Source organism: Python bivittatus, unplaced genomic scaffold (genome assembly GCF_059951505.1).
Source record: "Python bivittatus isolate LINGU-HERP-01145 unplaced genomic scaffold, Pbiv_v1 ctg000060_np1212, whole genome shotgun sequence".
Taxonomy (NCBI): Eukaryota; Metazoa; Chordata; class Lepidosauria; order Squamata; family Pythonidae; genus Python; species Python bivittatus.
This window is the reverse complement of record NW_028277044.1, coordinates 15,055,058-15,070,656: the sequence shown is the minus strand read 5'-3', so window position 1 is coordinate 15,070,656 and position 15,599 is coordinate 15,055,058. Positions and strand designations below refer to the sequence as shown.

Genomic DNA, 15,599 nt, shown 5'->3' with positions numbered 1-15,599 from the left:
GTACATTAGCCAGGATACCAACTTGGGAATCTGATTTGCAATTAATTTCTAAAAGTTTTGGCCCTGAATGGTAGCAGCAATTTTATTTTTTAGTACTTCCCCTGCTTTCCTGTAGACCTTTGGCAGAACCCTTCACACCTGGGTTCTTAGACCTGGCCTGGCTATAAGGATTCTGCCACAGATGTCAGGCCTTTTGTTGATGTCCTATTAGTAGCCGGTGAATGGATGGGAACCAAACACAGCTTTGCCTTACTGCTTATCAATAGACAGCAAACATTCTTCTTTCGATGGGCAAAGGGTCAAACTGTTTCACTTGGCTATAAAGCTCTGCCGGATAATTGCTGGTGATTAGCAATTTTAATTACCAGGTGCTAAGGTTTCTGGTTTGTAGAAGATTTTTTTTCTTATTGTTGTAATTGGGCAGGTTGCAAATAGGTACTTTTTATGTGGACTTGCTGATTTTTTAAAAATAAAATTAATTACAATTGCATACATCTTTTAAATAAACATACAAAGTAAAAAAAAATAAGTTATTAAGATATATGTTGGTAAGAAGATCAACTAAAAGTTTTGTTATTTGGTTGTCATTTTTCATTTTTTTAGCAAAACAAAATCTGAGGCAATTCACTGAAGCAGTTTTTAATCCTCTTGTAAACATTTGTATATGCTATTGTTACATAAGAGAGGGAATGATTTTGAAATCTTTTCCTGCTACATTGGTCATGTTGGAACTAAGCTTGTCAAACATGTTCTACCTCATTGGTTTTGCATGCAGACTTCAGGAGGTTTTCATAGGATCACAAAACCAACAATACAATTAACAAGTGAACTAATCTCTTTCCTTAAGCCCTCAGTAAAGGAGTTCAAAATAAAACAGTGAACACAAAAGACTGGAATCTCCCTTAACAGAGAATATAGCTGTATTACTTGAAAAAATAAATGACCATATTTTATTTTAACTATAATCTCAAATTATATTTAAAATATAAGCACATTCAACTTTTGTTAGTTTGTATTGTACTTTTCAAGGAGCTTGTGACATAAAATAATGCAGCTAAGCTAATTTAGGTGTAGTAAAATGTTAAGCTATCTCTACTGCTTTTTAAAATATGACTACTCTGTTCCATGAAAAGAAAGACATAAGAGTTAGAATATATTTATTCTATTTTATTTTGGCTGGTTACAAGGGCGTCTAGCTTATCAAGGTTAGGGTTTAGGTCTGCATTCTCAGTACCTGGTGATTATAATCATGTGTTGGATATGAGTATGACAGGGTCACATATTGCCTTAAGTCATACTATAATGCATTTAGTTTAGGCTTAACATGCCTTGGATCCAGCCATTTTGGTTTGTAAACCATGATTAATAACCCAGCCGTCACTTATTCAGACCCAACCATGATTTAGCATGATATGTGAAATAGGTCAGTGTCTGTATGAATTGGAAATGTCAGGGATATATTCCAAATTTAAACATTGTCCCATCAAAATATGTCCTCAGTTTATATATTTACTCCTCATTATGTAAGGAGTAAAATAATTTGCCACTAACAAGAGTTGAACAATACAGAAAACTAATCTGCTGGATTTTGTGATATCTATCTATCTATCTATGCAGGAGACATGATTTGAAGATATCATCCAGGACTTGGAGGTAAAGTCTGAAGAGGGAAATAGACTGTATGCAAGTAGGGGCAAAAGCAGAAGAGCAAGCAGCAAGCTGTGGGGAAAAGGTTGCTAGCATGATACAAGAAATGGACTGAAGGGAATTATGGAAAATGTTGACCAATGGGGGAGGATGATCATAGTAATTCGAAAAGCAGCAAGTTTCAGAATTCTTCTTAAATTTCTGGACCCTGTGACTTTCTTTGGATAGGGAAAGAAAAAAACTGTATTTGAACAGAGCAAATGAAAAGAGAGTGCCAGAAGCTATATGACACTGGGAGTTAGGAGAATGCTCAGAGAAAAGACATGAAAAGAGGGCTTTATGTTCAGAATGTTTCAGGTGCTACATATTTTGGAGAGGCCAATGTAGCAGGACATGGAGACAATAGTAATTCATATTGTTAGTGTTAAGTAATTGATAGATACATGCTGCTTTTGAAAATGGATATTTCATTAGGATGGCTAATATTGCATGTGTTTAATTATCTGAGAGTCCTGACAACAGCTTTGGGTTATTATTATTATTTAATCCTGTATGCCGCCTGACTCTCAACAACTCTGGGTAGCTCACAACAATCAAAGAAATTACAATAAAATCAATGCAAAAGATAAAAGATGGCAAGTGCAATCAAGCCAGGGTCTTGCTCTCCCTCACCAAAGTCCTGGGCAGAGAGCCAGGTCTTCACGGCTCTTCTAAACAACAGCAGAGTGGGGGCCATCCAGATCTCTGGAGGAACCTCATTCCAGAGGGTAGGCGCTACAGAAAGAGTCCCAATAGATTGTTTAATTGAAGGAACAGGGAGCATGCCAACCCTGCAGGATCAAATCAGCCAGGTAGATGCTATGGGAGACTGGCCGTCCCTCAAGTAACCAGGCCCTATGCCATGTAGGGCTTTATAAGTAACAGCCATCACCTTGAATCACACTAGAAGCAAATTGGCAACCAATGCAGTTCATGAAGCAGAAGTGTTATGTGGGCATACCAAGACATGCCCATTGTTGCTTGCACCACTGCTTTCTGGACCAGTTGAAGTTTCCTAGTGGTCTTCAAGAGCAGCCCATGTAAAGTGCCTTATAGTAGGCAAGTCACAAGGTGATTAGGCCATGAGTGATTGTCTGAAGGGCCACCTGATCTAAGAAAAAATGCAACTGGTGCACCAGATCGACTTGTGCAAAGGCATTCCTGGCCACAGTTGACACCTGCTCTTCAAACAGAAGCTGCGAGTGTAGGAAGAACCCCAGATTACGCACCAACCTTGGAGGGGGAAGCGCTACCCCATCCAAGGTCAAAGATGAAATATCCCCAGATCTGGGTGGCCCAAACACCTACAGTGACTTGGTATTGGTAGGATTGAGTCAGAAGCAATATTATAGGCTGATTATATTATTAGGGCAAAACAGTAGGGGAGATCAGGATTTGGAGCAGGACAGAGAAGATGATCATGGTGGTGCAAATGTGAAAGAGGGAAGAGGGCCCTAAGTGTCTGGGAAAGAAGGGGCTTTGAATCTTACTTCACAAGTTGCTCCTGTATAGCTTGATTGGACTCACAGGCCAATTTCCCCCCAAATTGATCTGGAGAAAACAGCCATGTGTCTGGAGACTGGTTGAGATTTGGGTCACTCAGCAAAAGATTTCAGGAATGTATGCTCAGCCTTAACAGCATCTGTGGCAAGACAAACAGCTTTTTATAACAACAAACTTCCTTTAAAATGTTTAACGTGGGATTTCAGCCTGAGGTAGGCTCAAAGAATACTTTATATTTAGGTTAAGTTACAAAGCAGAAGCCTGTTCACTGAAATTTATAATTAGAGATTAAGAGCTGGATTTTGCACCTGCACATCTAGTATTTCTCCAGCACAGGGTTTTAATAAGGGGGGGGGGGGAGAGACCTATTAATGAATCATTTTCTTCTAGACTGGGAGTTCAAATAGAACAAAGTATGAGGTCAGTGGTAAGATTTCAAAAATAGGTTTATGATTTTGTTTTCTGGTAGTAGGATAGTAATTAGATAAACATCTGAATAAATCCCATAGACGTGGGAAACTACTTTTAATGAAACCAGCAAAATACACTTGCTATGTTTGTCGCATTAGAGCATGTCTCTGTATGCACAGCCCTGATAAAGAATTTGTATCATTTATGATATAGAAAATAAACCCAGCAGAGTGGGTTAAGGATGCAAACTTAGACCTTACTTTTTAAATTCTTTGCTTTTGTAGCTCAAGATTAGACCCATGCTATGTTATTTGCACATAGGGTTTTTTTATACTTTGTTGATATTAGTTACCTGCTGTGACACACAGTACATGGCAGTTTCATTGTTGTATTCTGGAAAAAGCAGGTATTGTACACCTGAATTAAAATCTTGCTGTGATAATATGCTTCTACTCAGTCAACAAAATGAGTTGTCTATTTTGTCTTCACACATGCATCTCTGCAAGAGCAAGATTGACAATCAGAACCATAAATATTTTGGACTTCATATTTTGCAGCCTGATGAAAAGCAAAGCTGTGCAATAATTTCAAAATAAAAACTCACAAACAAGGCACTTCAATTTGTTCTGCTAAAGTGAACTTTGTGTAAAAGGTGTTTATTCAATAGAGGTGTTTAAATGCTATTGACCAGTAATCATCTAAAATGTATATGTGAAAATGTTCTATTAATGTTCTGCTTTCTGACATATGCATGGAAATGTGCATTAAAATAATACAAAATGTGTTTATACTCACAAAGTATCTCCTTTTGTATCTTAAACAAATGCTAATATTAGAATTTGTAGGTTTCCTTTGAAGATGAAGAGGGATATTTATTCAGGCTTTGATGAATGACATTTTTTTCCCAAGGGGTATCTCCTCCTCCAGTATAAAGACATTCAAGATATGGCTTCAACAGTTGGTAGCATCTAGGGGGCTTTGGTTAATCTAGAAAGCTAAGCAGTTGTTAATAGTTATATGGCTAACTAGGGGGGAATTCCTAGTCTAAGTTTAGGCTAGACTAGGAAGTTCAAAAAACATCCCAAGGGAAGGGAAATCATATCTGTGTCATGCCAAGAAAACTATTGTTGTATTCATGTAAAACACCCGGATTCAGCCTCCACTTGAAGGTGACTTATGTTTAAAAGTGTTGATGATGGCAAAATTGAATGATATTGATTTACTGGCTATTTGTATTGAAGTCCTATTGAATTATTAATTTCTGTCAGTTTACTTGCATGGTTTCAAAATGCTGATTCACTCAATGTTTGATTGTACAGCAGCCTCTCTATTTTCTTCTTCCACAACCTCTTCCCTCACACATAGGAGGATTGCTCTGCAAGTTAATATTCAATTTCAGAATATCCAACATTGTAGAACTAATCAAAGGTTACTGTTGTTTAATAAGAGCAATTGTTTTTTTCCTCAAGTGATCATGTAGAATATAACCTTTTACATTATAGCCAGTATAACTCTAAAATCCTTTTAACAAGGACAAGGTTGCCTATGTGTGAATTCTGGGCAAAAGTTCCCACGTCTATGGGATTTATTCAGATGTTTATCTAATTACTATCCTACTACCAGAAAACAAAATCATAAACCTATTTTTGAAATCTTACCACTGACCTCATACTTTGTTCTATTTGAACTCCCAGTTTTTACTTCTCTGTTTATTTCCTTGAGCCTTATTTCCCTAGAAACTTCTTGCTGTAGGGCAAGTACCAGAGATAACCAAAGTCATCTATTCAAAATTAAAGATGTAACCTAGATTGAACAGCCACTGTTGGAGAAAGAAATCTTACCTGTTGGAACAAAATAAGCTGTTAATTGGTTTCAAATCTCCACTTCTAGCATTTTGTCACATAGCTTATAATTCGGCTAGTAGGCAAGGTATATACAACAGGTTTGAAGGCCCCCCCCCTTTTTTTTTTGCTAATGCTGTGTTATTAAAAGAGCAGGGAAGGTCTTACTTGCCAAAGTGTTCTTTTAAAAAAAAATAACAAAGTTAAATTCTAGCAAAACTTAAGACCATTATTTATTTATTTTATTTAGAAAATGTAAAGCACCATGCAAAACAATGTCCTATCTTAGGAACATATAAAAATAAAAGCACCTTTCAATAAAGTAATATCAAAAATAGCAATTACATCTCCAGGTAATGAGATTGATCAACCTTTGATCAACCTTTAACAACAACGTTCAATCTAGTATAATTATACTAATTATAATAACAATATACAATCTATTCCTACAGTTAATCATAGTCTCAACACCTGGCTGTCTTTGGCTGGGCTCAGTATCTAAGCAGTGTCAGGCCTAGTTAATACTTGCTACAGAATATTACCAGAGAGTTTGGGAGCTGCAGGCTAGACTGAGAAGTCAAAGAACATAGTGGGAAACTTCTGTATTGCTACCAAGAAAACTACATGGATATATTCATGTAATCAGCAAGTCAAGCTCAACTTCAAGGAGACTTTGTCTTACTATTAGTTTGGCTTCCCAAGAAAGACAGTGTACGACCTGGCCAGTAGATACATTCTTCCAACATCTTTTATTTGAACCCCCCAGGCGTGGGAGATAAAGAGCGTGGAGCCTTACAGATAATACTTCTCAGCCGTGACCTCATTTTATGGAATAGCCTTCCTCTAGAAATTAGGGCACCACTTCATTGCTCAACTTCCAGGAGCTGCTGAAGATTCAGTTGTCCTGGAGAGTATTTGGAGGTAAAGTGGTACCACAGAACTTACTGCATCAGCATTTTACTGTTTTTGTATTTTATTATTTTGCTCTCATATTATGTTTTCTTAAATCAAGTTTTATACTTGTATGATGTAAACTACTGTGAGTCATTTCTGGAGTCCTGTGATATAAAAATAAAATAAATAGATAAATCTGTGTTTTCTCTGGGTATCCACTTGGCATAAATGAAATAATCTCTTTTCTGTAAACATAAAGTAACACAAGAACTTCATTTTGGTGCTGACAGTGTTGTGATACTGCTCATATAGCTATAGTGTAAGTTTAATTTTTAAAGTTTATTTATTTATTTGTTATTTATTTATGGCCAATGATCAGCAAAGTAGCACCAACCCTAAAACATCACATAAAAGCAGGCTGAAATACAATAAGAGCAATAAAAACACCCTATAGACTTACCAATTAAAATTTACGCATGTGAAAAGTAAACAAAGAACAAAATAAAACAAAACGAAATAGGTAAACTAAAAATAAAATTTAGATAGAAGAATAAAAAGACTTCCTCCTCACATCATTCCAAAATTAGGATCCCTTGGGTGGTCTTAAGATAATAGCTGCCGATAAGAGCTTGGGATCTCTGTTCATCATAGCAGGGTTCTGGTCTGAGAGTAGAAAATAAACCACCTCTCCCTTGTTGAAAGTTTGATCACTACTAGGAGGTGGTATAGGTATACCAGCACTTAAATTTTTACAGAAGGGACAATGAAGAAATACATGCCCTAAGGTTTCAGGTTAATTCTGGCAACAGGGACAATTTCCCTTGTTAAATGGTATTGCATGAAACCTCCCTGCAATACTGCCAAGGATAGAACATTAAGGCAGGCCAAAAAGAAGGATGATCTGTACTGAGCAAACTAGATTGAACAGATAGTTTGTAGATCTAAAAAATTTCCAGGAAAGAAGAATGAACCCACCCTTGTGGGCTGCCTGTAGCACTCAAGTCTGTCTGACATGTAATAAACCACTTCTCAAAGGCCCTGGTGAATCTCAGCTTTCTCCTTCTCTAGTCCAAGAGAGTGGGTAAAAAAGCTATAATAACAGGTCAGCTATGATTTTTACTTTCCGTCTTGATGTGAAGTCATCAAGGAGAATTAGCAAGGCCAGTGGGCCAACCAAAAATAGAAGTTTAAGTCAATAAGAGAGAAATGGCATACCTGGGCCCTCAGCTCCAGTGAGATCTTTCCCATTACCATGCAGTTAGAACATTTGGAACGTAACATGGAACCTAAAAAATTGCTTGCAAAAACTTAGATTGGACAGATCAGGGTCTTTAGATCATTGTAGGTGCATATCTGTGTGCTGTACAACTTTGGGATATAGATTTAGCTTTAAACAGTTTAATGGCAGCAGTTATGCATCTTCCTTCCTTAGAGTGAAGCTCAGGATTGTCTTGGCAATATTATTGGCTTTGGTACAGAAGACTCTAGATCAGGGGTTCTCAAAGTACGGCCCACGGGCCGGATAAGCCCGCCAGGGTCATTTATCCAGCCCACCCGCCTGATTGGCCACCGCCACTGTCTGTCAGAAGCGGAAGTGTCAGGGCTGTGTCGGGAGCTGCAGGCGATGCATGAGGAGGGAGATCGCAGAGCCGAACTATTCTACATGACAGGTATGCCGGGTCCGGTGGCTCTCCTCCTCTCCTCAAACTATAGTCCGGCCCCCCAACATTCTGAGGACCCCTGTTTAAAAAGTTTGAGGACCCCTGCTCTAGATTGTTCCTACCAGCTTCCAGAGGCTTGAAAAAATACTGTGAGATATTTGAACTTAACTTTAACTTGTTCTATTTGGTTAGTTCCTATTTGCCATTGATTTTTATGTCAGCTAGGTCTTCCTGAGAATACCAGAATTATGATCTTGGTGTAATTAATTGTAAGCCCTTCCTCCTTACAGAATTCAGCTAAGGGTCACAAACTTCTCCTAAGGCCCACCCGTGTAAGCGAGAGGGTTGCTACATCATCAGCACACAGCAGCATTGCCAAATGTCTGTCCCTGAGCTGATGGGGATCAAATTCTTTTTTGGTAAGAGCAGCAACCACTGAGTTTATATAAATATTAAACAGCAGGGGAGCTAAAATGCATCTCTATTTCACTCCTTGGCTGATTGGAATATCTGCAGTAAGATAGCCAGCTTTGTTATATCTAACTTGGGTGACCATGTTTTCATGCAGCATCCTGATTAGTTAAAATAGCCATCCATTGATAGATGTAAGGGCAAGCTTCCACCAGAGTCTGTCTCTTGGGATGGAATCAAAGGCTGATATTAGATCGATAAAAGCAATGTATAAAGGGCATTGCTGTCCCCATGGGTATTTTTCTGTTAAGAATTGCTAGATGGCACACTGATCCATTGCCCTCTCAAATTTGTGCTTGCTCGTCTGCCAGGAATTTCTCCTGTTCTAGCCAGTCCAGCAGCTTGTAGTATAGAAAGCGGGCATAGAGCTTGCTGGGTACACTCTATAGACTAACCGGACAGTAAATCCAGTTAGGGGATCTCTACTATTACCTGCCTTAGGGACAGGTAAAGGCATAGACCTGTTCCAGTCATCTGGCATTTGGTGGTATTAATGTGGGTAAAAAGAGAGGCTAGGGCAGGAGTCCCCAGACAGCATTTCCCTTCAGCAACTCAGGTGGTATTTGGTCACTGCCAGGGTCTTTCCCGCTCTTCAATTGATTTATTCATTTCAGAATATCTGAGTGGGAGACGGGACCATGGAGGGATGCCGAGCATTGTCTCCTTCGGGGGCCTGAAGATGGAGAGGGGAGAACTATAATGTGCACTATAGAACTCTTCCCATCTAGCAGCTGGAATCTCAGCCTCCAATTGCTGGCCCCTCTTTTATGACAAGCAGGTAATTAGCCTCCAGAATAGAGAGGTGCTCTTATTCCTTGTAGCTTGGAAAAGTTGCTCCCAATTTGCCTGGGCAAAAGCCTGTTTTTTTTCACTTTAATTAGATTTTTGTAATGCCTTTTCTGGTTAATTAGTAGGCTTTTAGTATGTGGGCAGTTGCTCAATCTATGGGTCTTGAAGGCTCTTATTAGTTCTGTCCTGGCAGGAATGAACTCCTGGGCAAAACAAACCATGGTTTCTGAGGGATACCAGGGTTTCTAGTTGGGGTGGGGGGAGATTTTAGGAGTGGCTAGATAGTGCTTATAAGATCTTGATATGTGGCTATACTATAAGTAACCCTCTAGGATTTCCTTCAGATTTTGAAAGCAGATATTTCGAGAAGGGGGAACTACAGAATAAATAATGCTACCTGTGAAGGTGGCTTGAAACAGATTTAGATAGTGGCTGCTTCCTACACCAAACTGTTGAATCTATGTTGGCTTGTCATAACAGTTTTCATGACAGAAGTTTGCTATTGTGATGGAATGAATTATGAAGGCCACACTTTGGGAGGGAAACATCCTCTTTCGTCTCCTGAGGGGCGAGGAACAGATAAGAGGATGAGGCCCTTCCAGAGTGTGGCCTTCATAATTCCATTCCATCACAGCTATGGGATGTTGAAAGTCCACACATGGAAGAGTTGTCTGTGTAGAGAACTGGATGTAAAAAGTTTCTATGCGTGGTGCAGCCATTGCACAGAAAGTTATGAGTGACACATGGTAGCCACATTATGATCAACAGACCACTAATTTTTCAATTATCAGTCCTGTTCTCATATTCTTAAAGCTAGTAGAAGAATGTTATAAGGTGTTTTATATGGCTTTTTCTGTTCTGACCCTTTTGGAAACAACAGCAGCCTGTCTCCTGATGGGAGTGACTGAATAGGAAGGCATGATATCACTCCTTTAATCAGACCTAGTTCTCTATTGTGTTTATCATAAGTCAAAATGCAGATTTTGAACAATGAAGCTTTCAATATTTTGAGTTCTTTCTCAGCTTCCTCCTGTCTTTCATCCCACGTACCTTACAGATGTCATTGGATGCTGTGGGGAACGTGATGTTAACACCAGTACAATTATGGATCATTTAAGACTGTCATTTGTGTACTTAAGATGAGAGAAAGGTAATATCACAATGGAAAAATGGTCTTGCCAGGGTATATTTGTGCCATAGTTAGGAGCAAGTGTGGAAAGGTCCATAGACAAGCCAGTCTTTGTAATATACAGGTATTTGGATCAATCTGCTTCTAGAAATCAAAGACTCTGTGCTTGAATATAAGGAATACAGGTTTGATTATAGTGGTTGGAAAGGTCATCCTTTGGTATTGGTATTAACTCAAAATTTTCTGGTCTGTTGGTAAACTTATCTCTCTTAACCCTTTTTCTGGAAATTCCTGTGAACATATGGACTATACTTCTCCAGTGTCTTTCATTCTTTCTAGTCATGTCTTGAAAATAGTCTTGAAAATAGAAGATTTAGATGTCTGACACTATTCCTGTATAGTTGCTAGATATGATCAACTTTCTGATCGTCTAATTTAATTCATTCCTGGTGTAACTTTGACAAAGTACTGTATGTGCTTCACAGTAGTTTCCAAAGTGAATTGTGTAGGCTGCTTCTTGAATGTGCAAATGTTGACAAGGCTAGTGGATATACCAGTTTCTTTCCAAGCATTTGATGATGTGTAATCTCACCAGAATGGGTGGTGCTGGTGTTTGTTTTTTTTTCTTTTTGGCCCTTTTTTGTTGGGGGAAAATTAAGAATGGAAATAGAGTGGACGGGGTCTAAGGAGGCAAACCACTCCCAGCCCCACATTAACACCCAAATCCTAAAAATAATACTATTTGTCAGGATAAATTAGATCAATTTGGGGAAGGGTTGAACAATACTAAAAATGAGAATAGGAATGGTTTGCCTTTTAAAATCTTCCCGCACACATTCTGAGCCTTAAAACCTGAAAATAATTATAAAAGGCCAAAAGAGAAATTTTAGCTTGTTTGTTGTGTGTGTGTGTGGGGGAGGAATTAGCAGGGTTTAAAGGTGAGAATGGGGGTGGAAGTATTTTTTAAAACAACAGCAAAACCCAACATGATGCTATTGAAATTTGATAAGTTTGTCCTTGAAGTTCCACATCATGATCTTGGGATCATGGAAACTATAAATGGAGTACTAGGAATCATATGTGTTCTGTGGGTTGTAGCTTGCCCACCCATTTTAATAATTTAATAGAAACATGGCTACCAAAGATCCTATTGTGTATTCCTGCCTTTAGTGATGCTTGTGATCTCCATGAAGTTTTCCTGATTCAGTACTTCCTGTTGCATCTTAGATGGAATAAGAATTTTGCCATCAGAGAGCATTAGCCCTATGATAATGTAACCCTTCCCCTCTCAGCTAAGAATGAGTTAGCCCAAGTAGGCAGCATGCTACATGCTTGTGATGTTCAACCATTTTATATAAAATTCAGTGTAGCCTTCAGCTCTGGGTCAAAAGAAGTAATATTGTATACATGCTGGAGAAATTAATCAGAAATAGGCCTTGGGAACATGCAGTACTGCTTCTTAAATCTCCTAAAAAGAGAAATGTCTGAAATAGAGGATGTTAATAGGTGTTGAGATTAAGAATCTGCTAATACAAATGTTTTGATGGACAATATTCAGCCAACATTATATCTTAGCATCTTGAGGAGAAGCCTCTAACATCCCATTTAAATTAGTCCAAATCTTTGCAGTACAAAGGAGGAAAAAACTGCACAATTAGGAGAGCCACCACTAGAAAGCTTCTGTGCATTGCACCCATCTGCCTGTTATTCCTAATGATAGATCAGAGAATGAAGCAGATGCTTGAAGAGATTCATATGGATAGAGACATTCCTTTGGAAAACTTGCTAATAGTTTTTAAAATCCTTAAAGGTTAAAGTCAGACCTCAAGCTGGGCCCCAACATTAACTGGTAGTCGATGTATTTGACATTAAATCAGTGTATCTGCTTTTAACCAAGATGAAGTTTCCCAAATGTTTCTAAGAACAACATCATCTAGAGCACATAAAAATAATCCAGTTTGGATGCAACTGGTTATCTGAGTTTATGTGTGTATTTAATGCATTTGAATGCCATTCTTCTATAAGTATTTTCAGGCTGGTTTGCAGTTAAAGGAAGAAGAATTACATAATAATAAAGAATCAATAAAGTATGTCTCCAGTTTTAAAAAAACCTGAAGATGGGGAAATAAAAATGTCTTTCCTGACACACAAAAAACATCTCTGTTTGCATCAGTTAAACCTCATGCAAGTGGTGCTCAAAATGTGAGAAAGCTCTTCTCAATCATAATTTTATCTCAGATAAGGCAGACTCCCAGGGAAGTCCTCCAGAGATAATCTTTGGTGCTTGGGCAGATTGATAGGGGAATAGAATCCCTTCATGTTTCAGCAGTGCCAGAACCAGGTCAACTGCTTATTCATTCCAGCCCTTTTCAGTGACAGCTATGTCTTTCTTAGGATGGCAGGTTTGTGCAACACTTGCGAGTTATCCTGGAGGCCCAAAAACGTCTGTCATAATTGTTGGTTTTAAATTACAGTGACTCACCATAATATCCTTTGAGACATATGCTGACTTTTTTATTTCTGCAAATCCCCAAATAATCTTGTCGCTCTTCTTGCTGTTGACTTAGTGATACACCTCATAATTCATCCCAAATTGTAGGTAATTCAAGAGCAGTAGGAGAAGAAGGAAATTCAGAAGGAAAAAAGATGCGCCCTGCTCCAAAAGGGAAAATGTAGTATTTATCATTTTTAAAGAGAACAAAAAGATCTGTATGTTATGTGGGTTTCAGTGACAGTAATTATCCTGCTATTCAAGAATGAGTAATTACATTATTCTGTATGCTAAACCGCATAGTTACTGTTACACACACACACAAGATGATTGCACTACAAATATTGGAAACAGAGCTGCAAATGAAACAGATGCTTATTCATATATGTTGAAGTTGTGTTTTTTATATTTGGATTATATTTACCTGATTACAGTAACAAATATTTGGGTCACCAGATTTTCAGGATGATATATTATAATTATTCTTCAGACTTTTCTTTTTAAATGTGCACCCTAAATGTATAATTAATTATTCCTTAAATTAGTTCTGAGAACTATTCAGAAAGGTTAGCATGTAAAGATACAGCCCCAAAGAAATGCTGCTTCCCAGGTATCTCTACAAACATCACTTCAGGGAAAGGGAGCTTACAGACTAGTGTTTCAGGTTCCTTTTGTCCCATTTAGTAAAAGTAATCTAAATCATAGTAGCTACTACCTAGATGCCTTGCCCAGTGTTGTTTATGTGGGTAGGTTTTTTTGTTTGTTTGTTTTCGTTTGGGCTTCAAGTAGCCATGAAGCAGAGAGGTTGCCCCGTATGAGTCCCCTGTTGCAAAGGGCCTCTCAGTTGACCACCTCTTTCTGATATATGAGAGCAGCCAGGGCCACCGCAAGCAGGTATGTAAGTTGTGTACTGCAGAAAGGTGCCATGACACAAGGGGCGCCAGACAGTGAGAATGGTAGGGGAAGAACCCCTTCAGTTACTATAGCGCATGCGCTGTAGAAGAAAAGGAGAACGAAGCATTGGGAAGCTGCAGCTGCCACTTGACATGATTTGACGCTCTGGAGGCAAAAAAACTTTTTGCACAAAAGCGCCTTACAGGTCAGCGGCGGTCCGGGGAGCAGCTACAGATGTTTGGAGCAATGACTGGGAAACTGTGGAGCCCTTGGTGCTCTCTGAGCTTGGTTGTTTGCTTGCCAATGTTTCATTACCCAACTTGGTAATACCATCAGTGTGATTGCACTAAGCACTGATCGCACCAAGAACTCTCCAGTCACACCTGAGCTACATATGTTCTCTTCTGCTGGGTGGAAAACTGTTACAGATGACTCTGGAATAATTTCTTCTCATATACAGTTTTGTTATATACCTTGTGTCCCAGTACAGAATTCTATCTGTCTGCTTCATTCTACATAGTTCCAAAACAAAATACAGTGGTACCTCGGGATACGAACGCCTCTACTAACGAACTTTTCGGGTTACGACCAGTTCTGGCCACAAAAATTTACCTCAATGTGCGAACTCTGCCTCGGGGTACGGTCATTTTTCCGCCCTGACACGTGGTCCGTGGCCATTTTTCCGCCCCTGACACATGGTCCACGGCCATTTTTCCGCCGCGCCCAGCCGTTTTCACGCCCGGCGCGTGGTCCGCGGACGCCAGAACAGATTAACGGTAATTACATTGAACCTTATGGGAAAATTTGCTTCGGGGTGCGACCAAATTCGGAGGGCGGAACGGATTAACCGGATTTACATTGAACCCTATGGGGAAATTTCCTTCGGGTTACGACCAACTCGGGATACGCCCAGAGTCACGGAACGGATTAAGTTCGTATCCCGAGGTACCACTATAGAAAGAAATGTGAATCTTAGGAGGAAGAAAGAGTGCTTTAGTTTAGGATCACTGAAATAATCAGTCATAGTGAAAGGCAGGAAACTAGGTAGATTATAAGGTAAAGAATTCACCTAGAAGCTTTGCTGAGATACACAAGGGTTAGAAATGTGCTCTAAAATTTAAAAGCTGAGATTCTCTAGAACGCAGAATATGCCAAAGTGCATAGGAAAGTTTAGTAGTCTTTTTTCCCTTTTCTAAAAGATGGATGTGCAGTATCTTGCATGTTGATCATGTGACAAAGGCATACATTTGTTTAAAACGAGAAATAAAGATGAAATTCTTCAGTTCTCACCCACAATACAGAATGTGTTATGTGTGGAATAGCTTGGGTACCATCTAGTCCAAGCTAATTGCTTTTCCACTCTGGGTGGGGGTGGATTTGGGTTCAGGGCTGCTGTGCTTGGAGATGAATCACTAAAATCAGTGGGACAAATTAAGCATTTTTAATAACAAATGGATCTTTTTGATTTCCAAAAGGAGTCATAAGTCATGTCTCATTAAACATATTGTATTGTTTTAAGCAGAAATATTCCTACATAGGGTTAATTCAGTAGTGTTGACCTGTGTTTAACTGCCGCTGAAGCATGTCCTTTATATTTAAAAGAGGATTTCTGTTACAACATTTCCTTCTCCTTGTGGCAGAACTTAAATGCTTAGCCCCTGATTAAATGAGAAGGAGAGAGCACAGTAAAACAGGGTCAACCTTGTGCATTGTTGTTTGACTTTACTCTTATGTTGTTTTAAAGAAAGGTTAATAAAGCCTGTTTCTATCAGAGTAAAGAACCTTGCTTTCTGTGATCATTTCCTGATAATATCATTTGTTTTTGTCTG

The 15,599-nt window shown here is 38.8% G+C and overlaps 1 long non-coding RNA gene across 3 annotated transcripts in view; it reads left to right on the top strand.

The window, feature by feature from the left end:
• Window positions 1-15,599, top strand: part of LOC112540556 (uncharacterized) — a 69,009-nt gene that overhangs the window by 34,508 nt on the left and 18,902 nt on the right. The gene's annotated exons all lie outside the window — the stretch shown is intronic.